Source organism: Pteropus medius, unplaced genomic scaffold (genome assembly GCF_902729225.1).
Source record: "Pteropus medius unplaced genomic scaffold, Ma_sr-lr_union100, whole genome shotgun sequence".
Classification (NCBI taxonomy): Eukaryota; Metazoa; Chordata; class Mammalia; order Chiroptera; family Pteropodidae; genus Pteropus; species Pteropus medius.
The window spans coordinates 6,442,606-6,456,519 of record NW_024344253.1 but is presented as its reverse complement, the minus strand read 5'-3'; the positions used below and the strand labels follow the sequence as shown (position 1 = coordinate 6,456,519).

Sequence of the window (13,914 nt, the reverse complement as noted above, 5' to 3'; positions counted from 1 at the left end):
TCCTTCCTTCATTACTCTCTCTCTCTCTCTCTCCTTCTTTCTTTCTCTGAAGTCTCTCTCTTCTTCCATCTGCATAATTTCCAGATTTCTGTCTTTGATATTACTAATTCATTCCTTCATCTAGTCAGCTCTGTTTCCTTAGCTTGCTATTTCATTATTCATCTCTTTTATTGAGTTTTTCAGCTCTAGAATTCCTGTTTGGTTCTTTTTAAAGTTTTAATCTCTTTGGTAAAGTATTCTTTTTGTTCATTAATTTTATTTCTGAGTTTATTAAACCATCTATCTAAGTTTTCTAGCATCTTTTTGAGATTTTTCAGAACTGCAATCTTGAATTATCTGTCATTTAAATCACATATTTCTATATCTTTAAGTTTATTTTCTGAAGCTTTTTTTATTTCTTCCTGAGCTGCCTTGTCACCTTGGTTGTTCATGATATTTGGTGGATTATTTCTCCACATAGACATTTATGGGAATGAACTCTGATTGGTATTTATTTATTTATTTTATTTTTTATGCTGACATTGCTTAATGAAATCTAGTTAAGTTTCAGGTATACGATTTAACAGTAAGGCATGTTGTTGTATATATATTACATTGTGAACACACAATGTAATATATATATGCGTATATATATATATATATTACATTGTGTGTTCACCACCCATAGTTAGATTTCTATATATATTACATTGTGTGTTCACCACCCATAGTTAGATTTCTTTCTGTCACCACATATTTGACCCCTTTTATCCCACCTACCTCCCCTCTCCCCGCTGGTAACCACTAGTCTATTGTCCACGTCCATGAGTCTCTGTTTGTTTGTCCTGTCTGTTTGTTGCATTTAGGTTCATATCCCACATATAAGTGATACCGTGTGTTTTTCCACTTTTTCTGTCTATCTTATTTCACTTAGTATGATTATCTCAAGGTCCATCCATGTTGTCGCAAATGGTAGTCTTTCATCTCTTCTTATGGCTAAGTAATATTCTATCGTATATATGTATCACGGCTTCTTTATCCAATCATCTATTGTAGGACACTTTGGTTGCTTCCATGTCCTGACCACTGTGAATAATGCTGCTATAAACATCAGTGTGCGAATATCTTTTCGGATATGAGTTTTCAAGTCTTTGGGGTAAATACCCAGTAGAAAGATTGCTGGATCATATGGTAGATCAATTCTTAGTTTTTTGAGGAACCTCCATACTATTTTCCATAGTGGCTGTACCAATTTGCAGTCCCACCAGCAGTGTATGAGGTTTCCTTTTTCTCTGAATCCTCTCCGACATTTGTTATTACTTATCCTGTTGATTATAGCTACTCTAACAGGTGAGAGATGGTATCTCATAGTGATTTGCATTTCCCTAACGGCTAGCGATATTGAGCATCTTTTCATATATTTGTTGGCCATTTGCATGTCTTTTTGGGAGAAGTGTCTGTTCAGGTCCTCTGCCTATTTTTTGATTGGATTGTTTGGGTTTTGTTGTTGTTGTTGTTGTTGTTGTTGTTGTTGTCGTTGTTGTTGTTGTTGAGTTGTATGAGCTCTTTGTATATTTTGGATATTAGGCCCTTATCAGAGGTGTTGCTTGCAAATATATTTTCCCAACGGGATGGTTGTCTCTTTACCTTGTTGATGGTTTCTTTTGCTGAGCAGAAGCTTTTTAGTTTGATGTAGTCCCAATTATTTATTTTAGCTTTTACTTCTTTTGGCTTTGAGGTCAAGTTCACAAAATCTTCTTTAAGTCCTAAGTTCCTAAGTTTAGTTCCTATGTTTTCTTTTATGCTTTTTATTGTTTCAGGTCTTATACTCAGGTCCTTAATCCATTTTTAGTTAGTTTTGGTTTGTGGTGATAGACAACAGTCTAGTTTCATTCTTTTGCAGGTGGCTTTCCAGAGTTCCCAGCACCATTTATTGAAGAGGCTTTCCTTTCTCCACTTTATGTTTTTGGCTCTTTTGTCAAAAATTATTTGCCCATATAAACATGGGTTTATTTCTGGACTCTCGATTCTGTTCCACTGGTCTGTGTGTCTGTTTCTCTGCCAATACCATGCTGTTTTGATGAATGTCACTTTGTAGTATAATTTGAAATCAGGTAGAGTGATGCTTCTAGCCTCGTTCTTTTTCTCAGGATGGCTTTGGCAATTTAGGGTCTTTTGTGCTTCCGTATGAATAGGATGATTTTTTTGTTCTTTCTTTAAACAATGCCGATGGGATTTTGATGGAGATTGCATTAAATCTGTATAATGCTTTAGGTAATAAGGTCATTTTAACTACATTGGTTCTTCCAATCTAGGAACATGGAATATCTTTCCATTTCTTTGTATCTTCTTCGATATTTTTTTAAATAGGGTCTTGTAGTTTTGATTATATAGGTCTTTCACATGTTTTGTTAAATTTATTCCTAGGTATTTTCTTTTTGTTTCAATTGCAAAAGGAATTATTGTTTCCACTTTTCTTTCTGACACTTTATTATTAGAGTATAGGAATGCTATGGCTTTTTGAACATTGATTTTGTATCCAGAAAATTTACTGCATTTGCTTATTGTTTCTAGCAGTGTTCTTGTGGAGTCTTTAGGGTTTTCTATAGAGAGAATCATGTCATCCACAAATAGTGACAGTTTGACTACTTCATTCCCTGTTTGGATGCCTTTTATATCTTTCTCTTGCCTGATTGCACTTGCTAGGACCTCCAATGTTTTATCAAATAACAATGGTGATAGTGGACCGCCTTGCCTTGTTCCTGATTTTAGAATGAAGGTTTTTAGTTTTTCACCATTAAGTATAATATTGGCTGAGGGTTTGTTATATATGGCCTTTATTATGTTAAGGTACTTTTCTTCTATACTGATTTTGTTAAATGTTTTGATCATAAATGGATGCTGTATCTTGTTGAAGGCTTTTTTTCCCCTGCATTTATTGATATGATCATATGATTCTTATTTTTAAAATTTGTTTATGTAGTGTATCACATTAATCAATTTGTGTTTGTTGAATCATCCCAGTGCCTCTGGGATGAAGCCCATCTGATCGTGGGGTATAATCTTTTTAATATGTTGCTGTATTCTGTTCACTAGTATCTTATTTAAGATTTTTGCATCTGTGTTCATAAGAGATATTGTTGTGTAGTTTTCTTTTCTTGTGTTATCTTTACCAGGTTTTGGTATCTGAACTCTGATAAAAAAAAATTATTATTATTAAGAGTGATCCATCTTTAGCAGATTGATAAGGTTTTTCTTTTGTTTTCCAGTAGGTGGCGCACAAGCTCCTGTGCAGCCCAGGCCTCCCACGTCTCTACTGTGTGTCAAAAAAAAAAAAAAAAAGAGCCCTTTATTCCCTTGGGAGGTGTTTGTCTCCTCTGTGACCAGGTCACCTCAGTCCCAGGGCTCCACCTCCATGAATGACGGGATTCTGAGCCCCTGAAGAGCCCCTGAAGTCCAGTAATGCCCTAGCAGCCAGATGCAGTGTTGTGCTGCCTGAGGTGCCCCAGTGCCTTCGCCAGACCAGCCTGAATGAGTGGGAGTGCATTGAGTTGGGAGAGGCCTCTGGTGTGCCTATGTCTGTTTTCCTCCCTATAATGGTGGCCACCTGGCTTCAGCTTCCTCGCCTCTGAAACTCCACCTTGTCACTGGGACCAGCCACAATGTGCTTCTCAGTTCCTGGGGCTGCAGACTCCCTCCCCTGTAGCCCAGTACTTGCTGCTGCAGTTTTCCCTAGAGCCTGCAGCTAGCTCTGGGAGTGTGTGGAAAGGCCATCTCTGGGAGGGTGGGGGGAGGCAGCCAGGCTCCTTGACTTAGCTTTCTGCTTTTGTATCTCTGTATTCCATCTCTGCCCTGGTCTCTGCCTTGATCACTGAAATTTGCCATTCTATATGCTTATCACTCATGTGGGAATGCTCAGGGCTATAGAGAGTTCACACTACAACCTGATTCCTCTGCTCTCCCTGAATCCTGCTGTGTCTGCAGCCTCTCTCTGCTCCTCTCCCTTTTCTGCTCCCTTGTTCACCTACCTTCAGATGCTTTAACGTGCAGATCTCTCAGAAGTGTTTGTGTGTCAAGTTGGGAATCTTCGGTTGGATTGTAGTTGTTCAGTATGTTGTGGTTTGAAGAGGAGAGGTCTAGGGGAACCCACATGCCGCCATGCTTCTGACATCTCCTAGTACCACATTTTCATAATAGAGGCTTTAAATTGTATTTAATACCTGATTAGACTATGGCTAAGGCTCCAAATTTCTTTTTTCTCAGAGATTTCCTGTGTATTTTTGCTTGTTTATTCTTTCAAATAAACTTTATAATCAATCTTTTAGGTCTAGAAAAAAAATAACCAAATTTATTGAGATTGCATTATCTTTTAAAATTAATTTAGAAAGAATTAACGTGGTGTTGAATCTTTCCATTCATAAACATAACATGTCTTTCTACTTGATCGAGTCTGACTTTTGTCTTTGGAGAGTGTTTTATTGATTTTCTCATGTTGGTGCCATACATTTATCATTAAGTTTATAATCTAGCCATTTTTTTTTATTTATTACTATTTAAATGTAGGTTTTCATTATTTTTTCCAATACAAGGCCTGCATTACAGGAAATACTGAAAAGGGTCAGCTCACCTAAAACAAAATGACAACAAAATACATAACTAGAAGTAAGGCAACTAGCAGACAAATAGAAGCAGAGGAGTACAACTCTTATGAAGAACAGGGCGTTATAAGCTTAAACGATAAGAAGAGATTTGCTATAGCAAGATAGTATTGAACATTCAGCATACATAGGAACAAATCGAGACAATAATAACAGAAAAGATCCAAATTCGCAAAGGGGAATGGAGAGCAGGCACACGCAGAAGGAAAAAAAATTTTATATATATATATATATATATATATATACACACATACTACTATCCACCTCATATTTATAATGGTAACCACACACCAAAGATTCAGAACTGAAGTATATAACATCAAACAAGAAGGACCAGAGGGAAACCCACAAAACCCAACCAAAATAAAATTTAAAAGAACCAGAAACACAAGGACAAGGAAGCAATGGAAACACCGAGCTACCAGAAAGCTAAACATAAAATGGTTATAGGAAAACCTCATATTTCAATAATCACCCTAAATGTAAATGGACTGAACTCACCAATAAAAAGGGACAGAGTTGCAGATTGGATCAAAAAACAAAACCCAACCATATGCTTCAGGAGACAAATTTCAGCTCCAAAGACAAATATAGTCTCAAAGCGAAAGGGTGGAAAATGATATTTCAAGCAAATGGCATGCAGAGAAAAGCGGGAATAGTGGTACTAATATTGGACGAAATAGACTTCAAAATAAAAAGGTAAAGAAAGATACTGAGGGACACTTCATAATGATAAAGGGAATCATGCACCAAGAAGACATAACACTTATTAATATCTATGCTCCCAACCAGGGAGCCCCAAAATATATAAAGCAATTACTAACAAAACACTATCATAGTAGGGGAGTTAAATTCCCCACTGTCAGATATGGACAGATCATCCAAACAGAAAATCAATAAGGAAATAACATCCTTAAATGACCTATTAGACCAACTAGACATAATTGACATTTACAGAGCCTTTCATCCCAAAACAGCTGCTTATACATTCTTCTCTAGTGCGCATGGAACATTCTCAAGGATCGACCCCATACTGGGACACAGAGATAGCCTCAAAAAATATAAAAGGGTTAAAATCATACCAACCATATTCTCTGATCATAATGCTTTGAAGCTGGAGATCAACTGTAAAAAGAAAGCGGGAAGCACCACAAATACATGGAGATTAAACAGCATGCTACTGAAGAAAATCTGGGTGAGAGAAAAAATAAAAAGAGAGATAAAGAGATACATAGAACAAATGATAATGATAGTACAACATATCAAAACTTTTGGGACATGGCAAAAATGGTCATAAGAGGAAAGTTCATATCATTACAGGCCTGCCTCCAAAAACAAGAACGAGCCCAAATAAACAACCTAACGCTTCATCTTAAAAAACTAGAAAAGGAAGAACAAATGAAGCTTAAAGTCAGCAGAAGGAAAGAAATAATCAAAATTAGAGCAGAAATAAATGTCCCTCCATAAGCTATTACCAACAGAAAATTTCTGCAAATAGCTGAAAATAGAGAAAAATCTAGGTCATTCAAATATGGATTTCAAATATAAATTAATACAACATTCAAATAAAGATAGTATATATTTTTAAATACGAAAAATAGCACAAAACATTTCTACAGAAAACATCTATCAGAAATACATTTTTATGGACTGGATAGATATGTGTATTGTGTGTGTGTGTGTGTGTGTGTGTGTGTGTGTGTGTGATCATATATATGTATAATCTCCAAAGATTTTACCATGAATTTAAAAATATTTTATGAAGAAATTGCTGCTATAAAAAAAACTGCAAAGTAGAAAATACAACAATTCAGTAATTATATGACCAGACAATAGTAGGAATGAAAATGAGAATTGGAAGAACTCAGAAAAGAAATAGAAGTAAAAGCAAAATCATCACAGAAATCATGATAAAATTAAAAAGACATACAATGGGAAACAGATATTACAGAAAGCACAGTAATGTAGAAGATAAAAATAAGATAAATTAACATAATGAAACAAATCAAGATTAAGAGATTAAGAGAATTAAGAGGTACAGAATACAGATAAAAGCTTGCCAACATAATTGATATTCCTGAAAAGAACCATGGAACAATCTGTAGAAACATAATAAATATTTTGAAATGTAATTCAAGCAAATGTACCTCTTAAAAAAGCACTCAAATCTACATTTTGAAAGGGCACACCATGTTCCAGAGAAAACTGATCCAAAATGTAGGAACAGCCTAGTAAAGTTATTGGATTTTAAGATAAAGTTCGAATCCTTTGGCCAGCCAGACCAAAAAATCAAATCATTATAATTCTCTATACCAGAATCCCATGCCAGAATACAATGCTTAACAATAAAAGATATGCAAAAAAAGAAAGAGCAAGTCAAGGATTTTATATTCAGCCATATTGCACTTCTAGTATAAGAGCTACAGATAGTTTTGAACACATAAGAAATCAGAGAATATGTTCTCTAATACAGAGAAAATACCAGAGGACAAATTCCAGCCAGCAAAGAGAAACTTTGGCAAAAAGACTGGTGGTAAGCATTAGATACATATGTACTGTAGAACTAAGATGAAAACATTGGGATAAAGGTCACATAATACAATGTAAATATTTTGTTTTGATAATGTAAAGATTATATAATCAATAAAGTGAAAGAATGGTAAGAGAAGTTGGAAAGCAGAATAAGTCTCAAGTAGTAAAAGAATAAGCATATTTAACAGTAAAAAGGTAAATATTAAGAAATTAATAATAGCTAAAATTGGGTGGTGGAGGAATAGTATGTATACAAGCTAATTTTAGGATTGCTCATAGTAAGAAACTAATAACTAGTGTCTAAACTAATCAAGATATAATTATTTAAGTAACTACTAGGGGAAAAATACAAACTCTACTGAATATATAAAAAACTACAATGAAAAGCAAAGCAAGCAGGGCATAGTGAAATAATTAAATATCTCTGTGCCTGCATGTGTGCGTATTTATGTGTGTATGAGGGTAAATAGAGAGATATAGAGATATATAAAATTAAGTTATATAGTATACAAACGAACATATGTATTAACAAAATCATTTGCAGAACCAGAACAAATATATATGAATAAATATAAATCAGGACAATGGAAACAATAGAAAAAACAAATGGAACTACATCAGACTAAAGAGTTTTTGCACAACAAAAGAAACCAGCAACAAAATGAAAAGATCAACAGGACAAGCAATAACAAATGTTGGAGAGGATGTGGAGAAATAGGAACCCTCATACACTGCTGGTGGTACTGCAAATTGGTACAGCCACTATGGAAAACAGTATGGAGGTTCCTCAAAAAACTAAGAATCGATCTACCATATGATCCAGCAATCCTTCTACTGGGTATTTACCCCAAAGACTTGAAAACTCATATCTATAAAGATACTTGCACACCAATGTTCATAGCAGTATTATTCACAGTTGTCAGGGCATGAAAGACACCGAAGTGTCCTACGATAGATGATTGGCTAAAGAAGCTGTGGTACACACAACAATGGAATATTACTCAGCCATAAAAAGAGATGAAATACTGCCATTTGTGACAACATGGATGGACCTCGAGATAATCATGCTAAGTGAAATAAGCTGGACAGAAAAAGTTGAAAATCACATGATATCACCTATATGTGGGATATAAACCTAAAAGCAACAAATGAGCAGGACAAACAGAGACTCATGGACATGGACAATAGACTAGTGGTTACCAGAGGACTATAGAGTAGTGGTTACTAGTCGGGTGGAGGAGGAGGGGTGAGGGGCGAGTGGGGGTGGGCATGTCGTGGGGTGGGGAGGGTGAAGTGGGTAAAGGGGATCAAATATATGGTAGCTGAAGGAAACTAGACTTTGGGTGGTGAACACACAATAGAATATACAGATGTCAAATGATAATGTACACCTGAGAATTATATGATTGTATTAACCAATGTAACCCCAACAAATTTAATTAAGAAAAAAAATGAAAAGACAACCTACTGAATGAGAGAAGATATTTGCCAATGATACATATGATAAGGGATTACTATCCAAAATTAATAAAGAAATCATACAACTTAAAACCCCCAAAACAAACATTCCAATTAAAAAATAGGCAGAGGAACAGAATAGTCATTTCTCCAAAGAGGACATACAGATGGCCAATAGACATGAAAAGATACTCAACACCACTAATTATCAGAGAAATGCAAACTAAAATCACAATGAGATATCACTTCACACCTGTCAGAATGGCAATCACCAATAAATCAAAAAACAACAAATACTAGGGATGATGTGGAGAAAAGGGAACACTTGTACTCTGTTAGTGGGATTGCAAATTGGTACAGCCACTATGAAAAATAGTTTAAAGGCTTCTCATAAACTTACAAATAGAACTACCTTATGACCTAAAAATTCCACTTCTAGGTATTTATCTGAAGAAATACAAAACACTAATTCAAAAAGATATATGTGTACCCCTATGTTCAATGCAGCACTATGTACAGTAGCCAAGACATGGAAGCAATCTAAGTGCCCATCAACAGAAGATTGGATGAGGAAGTGGTACATATATACAATGCAATATTATTCAGCCATAAAAAAATGAAATCTTACCACTTGCAACAATGTGGGTGGACCTAGAGAGTGTTATGCTAAGTTAAACAAGTCAGACAGAGAAAAACGAATACAATATGATCTCACTTACATATGGAATTTAAAAAACAAAACCAAACAAAACAGAAATAGACTCATAGATACAGAAAATAAACTGATAATTGCTAGATGGAAGGGGGTTGAAGGACAGGGTGAAAAAGGTGAAGGGATTAAGAAGTATAAATTGGTAGTTACAAAACAGTCATGGGGATGTGAAGGACAGACAGAGAATATAGTCAATAATACTGTAATAACTATGTATAGTGCCAGGTGAGTACTAAACTAATTGAGGGGATCACTTCATAAATTATATAAATGTCTAACTGCTATGCTGTATACCTGAAACTAACATAAAATAATATTGAATGTCAACTGTAATTGAAAAATAAATAAATATAAATCAGCTTATGGTACCAAATACTAGAAAACATGTTTATATTGGCTCTAAAAACAACACTCCTCTGCTGTATACAAGAAATATGCCTAAAACAAAATTAATCAGAAAGGCTAAAAATAAAAGGATTGGAAGTCATGGGTTAGAGTTGGAGACAGCAGTATAAATTCATGTTTAGCTTAGTATAGATACATATGGTTACATTGGTTACATATAGAAATATTTGTAGATATGTGTATATGTATACATATCTATAGCTATATCTATATCTAATCTATTTTCTATAAGTTATTAGCTGAGAGGGCCTAGAAGCAATGCCACTCCAGTAGCAATGAGCACAGATCATAGTTTTAAATACTATTCTCTAATAAAAAGAATTAGGGATCCTTAGGGAGGTGGCTGATTCTAGGACTGGAGCAGAAATTATACAAGATGTGCTTGGAGTATCTTGTAATGGCAGAAAAAAGGAAATGCTCTCATACACACACACAGGTACACACACAAAATCACAATGACGGAGGTATGTTTAAGGGATACAGGAATCTACTGAAAGTGATCCTAATGGCTAAAGCTAGAACAATTTGAACAATAAATTAAGTAAACCTGTATTAAGATAATACGTAAAAAATAAAATAAATATCCATGAGTCTATACTCATGATACAGTTAAATGATCAAATAAATAAACAAGGGAGAAAATATCAATTTTCCATGTAAATTTTCAAATAATTTACGTTAATACTCTGCCTTCAAAAAAGTGGAGCACACTCCCCATTCTTTAAGTGTGGCTTGCTCATAGCGACTTCCTTTCAAAGAGTACAATATTGAAAAGAGGGAAAATAACTTTACAATGGAGAAAACTGGCAACACTACTTCAGCCAGGTGATCAATAGTGATGTTATGTTGATAGTATCTATCCTTGATATGATGTGATGAGAATGGCATTTTACCTCTGTGATCTTTGTCCTCAAAACCTATAACCTCCACCTAATCATAAGAAAAACCATCAGACCAGTTCTAATAGAGGGGCATTCTACAAAGTGCCTGACCTGCACGTCTCAAAAGTGTCAAGGTCAAAAGCAAGGAAGTTCTGAGAAATTAACTCTGGCCAAGAAGATCCTAAGGAGACATAATAGCAACGATGGAAGCCAGAAAACAATGGAATCAGGCATTTGATATATTGAAAGAAAGTATTGGTGAACCAAGAAATGTGAATCCAGCAAAACTCAAATAAAACTGGTTTCAAATTTTTAAAAAATGAAGAAATTTACTTCTAAAGATCTGTTTTAAAGAAACTTCTGAGAATGTTCCAAAAAAAAAATAAAGAAAAAAAGAAAAAGAAAAAAGAATTAACCCATAATAATTATTTGAGATGCAAGAACATAATAACATAAAGGAAATCAAAACAAACATTGCCAGGTTAAAATAGTCATGCTTTATAATTTGTGGGGTTTTTTTTTAAAGACAAGAATTCTGGTTCCTTTCTTCCACTGAATGCAGTTGTAAAAACTGAATAAAATGTATGTGGCAGCTTTTAAAGTACTCTGAAAATTAGTAATAGCAGGTTGGTTGGGGAAAAAAACACAAAATGTAAATAGAGTAAATTTACCATTTTTTCCCCTTAGGCTGATTTTAAGGCAGCCTAAAACCCAGAAGTATATATCAGCATGGACAGAGAAGGCTTCAGGGGAAGCTCTCATCTCTGACTTGGAGAGTGGGAAAGGGGTCTCCTAGAAATGACAACAGCAGCAGGGAACCTAGAGTCACCTATAATTCTGACAAAGGGGAAACTTCCTCTTGATCAGAAGAGGTGTGCTCTCAAGAGGATGGGGAAAAAAAAACCATTGTTTTTTTAAAATAAATTTTTATTTTCCAAATACAGTTGCATGCAATATTATATTAGTTTCAGGTGTACAATATGGTGATTAGACATTTATATAACTTACAAAGTGATTATCTCAATAAATCTAGTACCCATTTGACACCATACATAGTTATTACAATATTACTGACCATATTCCTTGTTATACTTTATATCCTCATGACTGTTTTGTAATTATCAATTTGCAATTCTTAATACCTTCTCCTTTTACACCCACCCCCACAACCTCCTGCTATCTGGCAACCATCAGAATGTACTCTATCTATGAGTTTGTTTCTGCTTTGTTTGTTCATTTCTTTTGTTTTTTAGATTCCACATTTAATTGAAATCATATGGATTTGTCTTTCTCTGTCTGACTTATTTCACTCAGCACAATAACCATCTAAGTCCATGTTGTTCATTCTTTTTTATGCCTGAGTAATACTCCATTGTATATATGTGTGTTTCTTTCAGTCTGTGTCTTTACTTTCAGTTTATGTGTGTCTTTCAATCTGAAATGACTATCTTCTAGGCAGTATATGTAAGGGTCTTGTTTTCTTACCCATTTATCCACTCATCTTTTTTTCCCAGTTACCTTGGAGTGTATTTAAACTAAAAGAAAAAGTTATAATGTTTTCATGCAATACATACTTGTTTCTTTAAATAATAATTGTGACAAATAACAGAAAGAATTAATGAATGCTGCACTGTAATCCATACAAAATGCCAACATTTTGGGTTATACATAATTTGAAGAAGTGTCTCAAACACTTTTTGAAATACCATTGTAGCCAATACATAGAGGCATGCTGTAGCTGGGCATAGGAATGCAGTTAAGAAGAAAAAAAAAACCCACACTGGAACTACTGAATTTCTTCAAAATCACTGAGCAAGAAAGCAACATTAAACCACCATACTGATTTCACACAACTTCTATAAAGTACCTTGATTTAAATCCAAGAGAAAAAGTTAAGACTCTCCTCAATTTTTGGTTAACAACTGCATGGTAAACTTAGATGACTTTTCCCCCTGGGGAAATAAAAAATAAATTTTTTATTTAAAAAAGGGCAGGTTTGGCACTTTTGTACTGATGTCACCAGTGTTAATATTTCTTGGGATCTCAGGAAGATTCATGTTCTTTACAGCTTATACAGCATAGGCTGGAGCTATCACTAAGCCAGTCTCAGATTTCTCCACTTTATTTTGTGCATCAATTTGTGTAACAATCTCATCCATGTTGGTTGGTCTCCAGTACCATTCCCCTATCACCATTTCTGCAAGAATATTGTGAACTTTGTCTACATACAAAATCCAATCTAGTTCATGAACATTTTCAAAACACTTGTCTGATATTTCTACAAATACCTGAATTAGACCTAAAATGTCAAGTTCACTTTCTGAAGAATCCACACAGAAGACAACATAAAATGTTGCATAATGTTGATAAATCAGTTTGTTGTGAGATCCTCCAATTAATAATCCTCTTTCTAGAAAATTAAAAACATTTTAATCCTCTTAGATACCATATGGAAAGTTTCCCGATGATTTGCTGTTGTGTGTCTTCACTGTAAGGCTGATAGAACTTTTAGAGCCATAGCTCACCGTGGTTGTTAAAGATGAGGATCACCTTGATCATGGCTGGGCTGGGCTGACCAGGTGGGTGCTGGGATCCAGGGAGAGGACAGGAATGTGACCTCGCCATGGGATCTCACTGGTGATCCTTCCCCACCCTCCCCAATCCTACCTTTTAATGGGAGCATTTAATCCATTTACATTTAAAGGAATTGATAGATATATAGTTATTATCATTTTCTTATTCATATTTTTTATTTCTTCTCCTTCTTCCTGTCCTCCTTCTCCTTCTTTTTCTTCTTTGTCCCTTTAACATTTCTTGTAATATTGATTTGGTAATGATGAATTCCTTTAGCTTTTTCTTCTCTGAGAAGCTCTTTACTGTCCTTCGATTCTAAATGACAGCTTTGCTAGGTAGAGTAATCTTGGTTGTAGATCTTTACTTTTCATCACTTCGACTATTTCATGCCTGTCCTTTCTGGCCTGCAAGGTTCCTGTTGAGAAATCAGCTGACGGTCTTATGGGAGTTCCCTTGTAGGTAACTAATTGTTTTTCTCTTGCTGCTTTGAAGATTCTCTCTTTGTCTTTAACCTTTGGCACTTTATTATGATGTGTCTTGGTGTGGGCCTCTTTGAGTTCATCTTGTTTGGGACTCTGTGCTTCCTGGGCTTGTATGTCTATTTCCTCCATCAGGTTCGGGAAGTTTTCCATCATTATATCTTCAAATAGGTTTTCAATTCCTTGCTCTCTCTCTTCTCCTTCTTGTACCCTTATGATGCAAATGTTGGTATATT

The 13,914-nt window shown here is 34.9% G+C and overlaps 1 pseudogene; it reads right to left on the bottom strand.

Moving 5' to 3' along the window:
- Positions 1-12,240: 12,240 nt before the first annotated feature.
- LOC120607864 (AP-3 complex subunit sigma-1-like) lies at positions 12,241-13,396 on the bottom strand (annotated as a pseudogene).
- Positions 13,397-13,914: the final 518 nt, after the last annotated feature.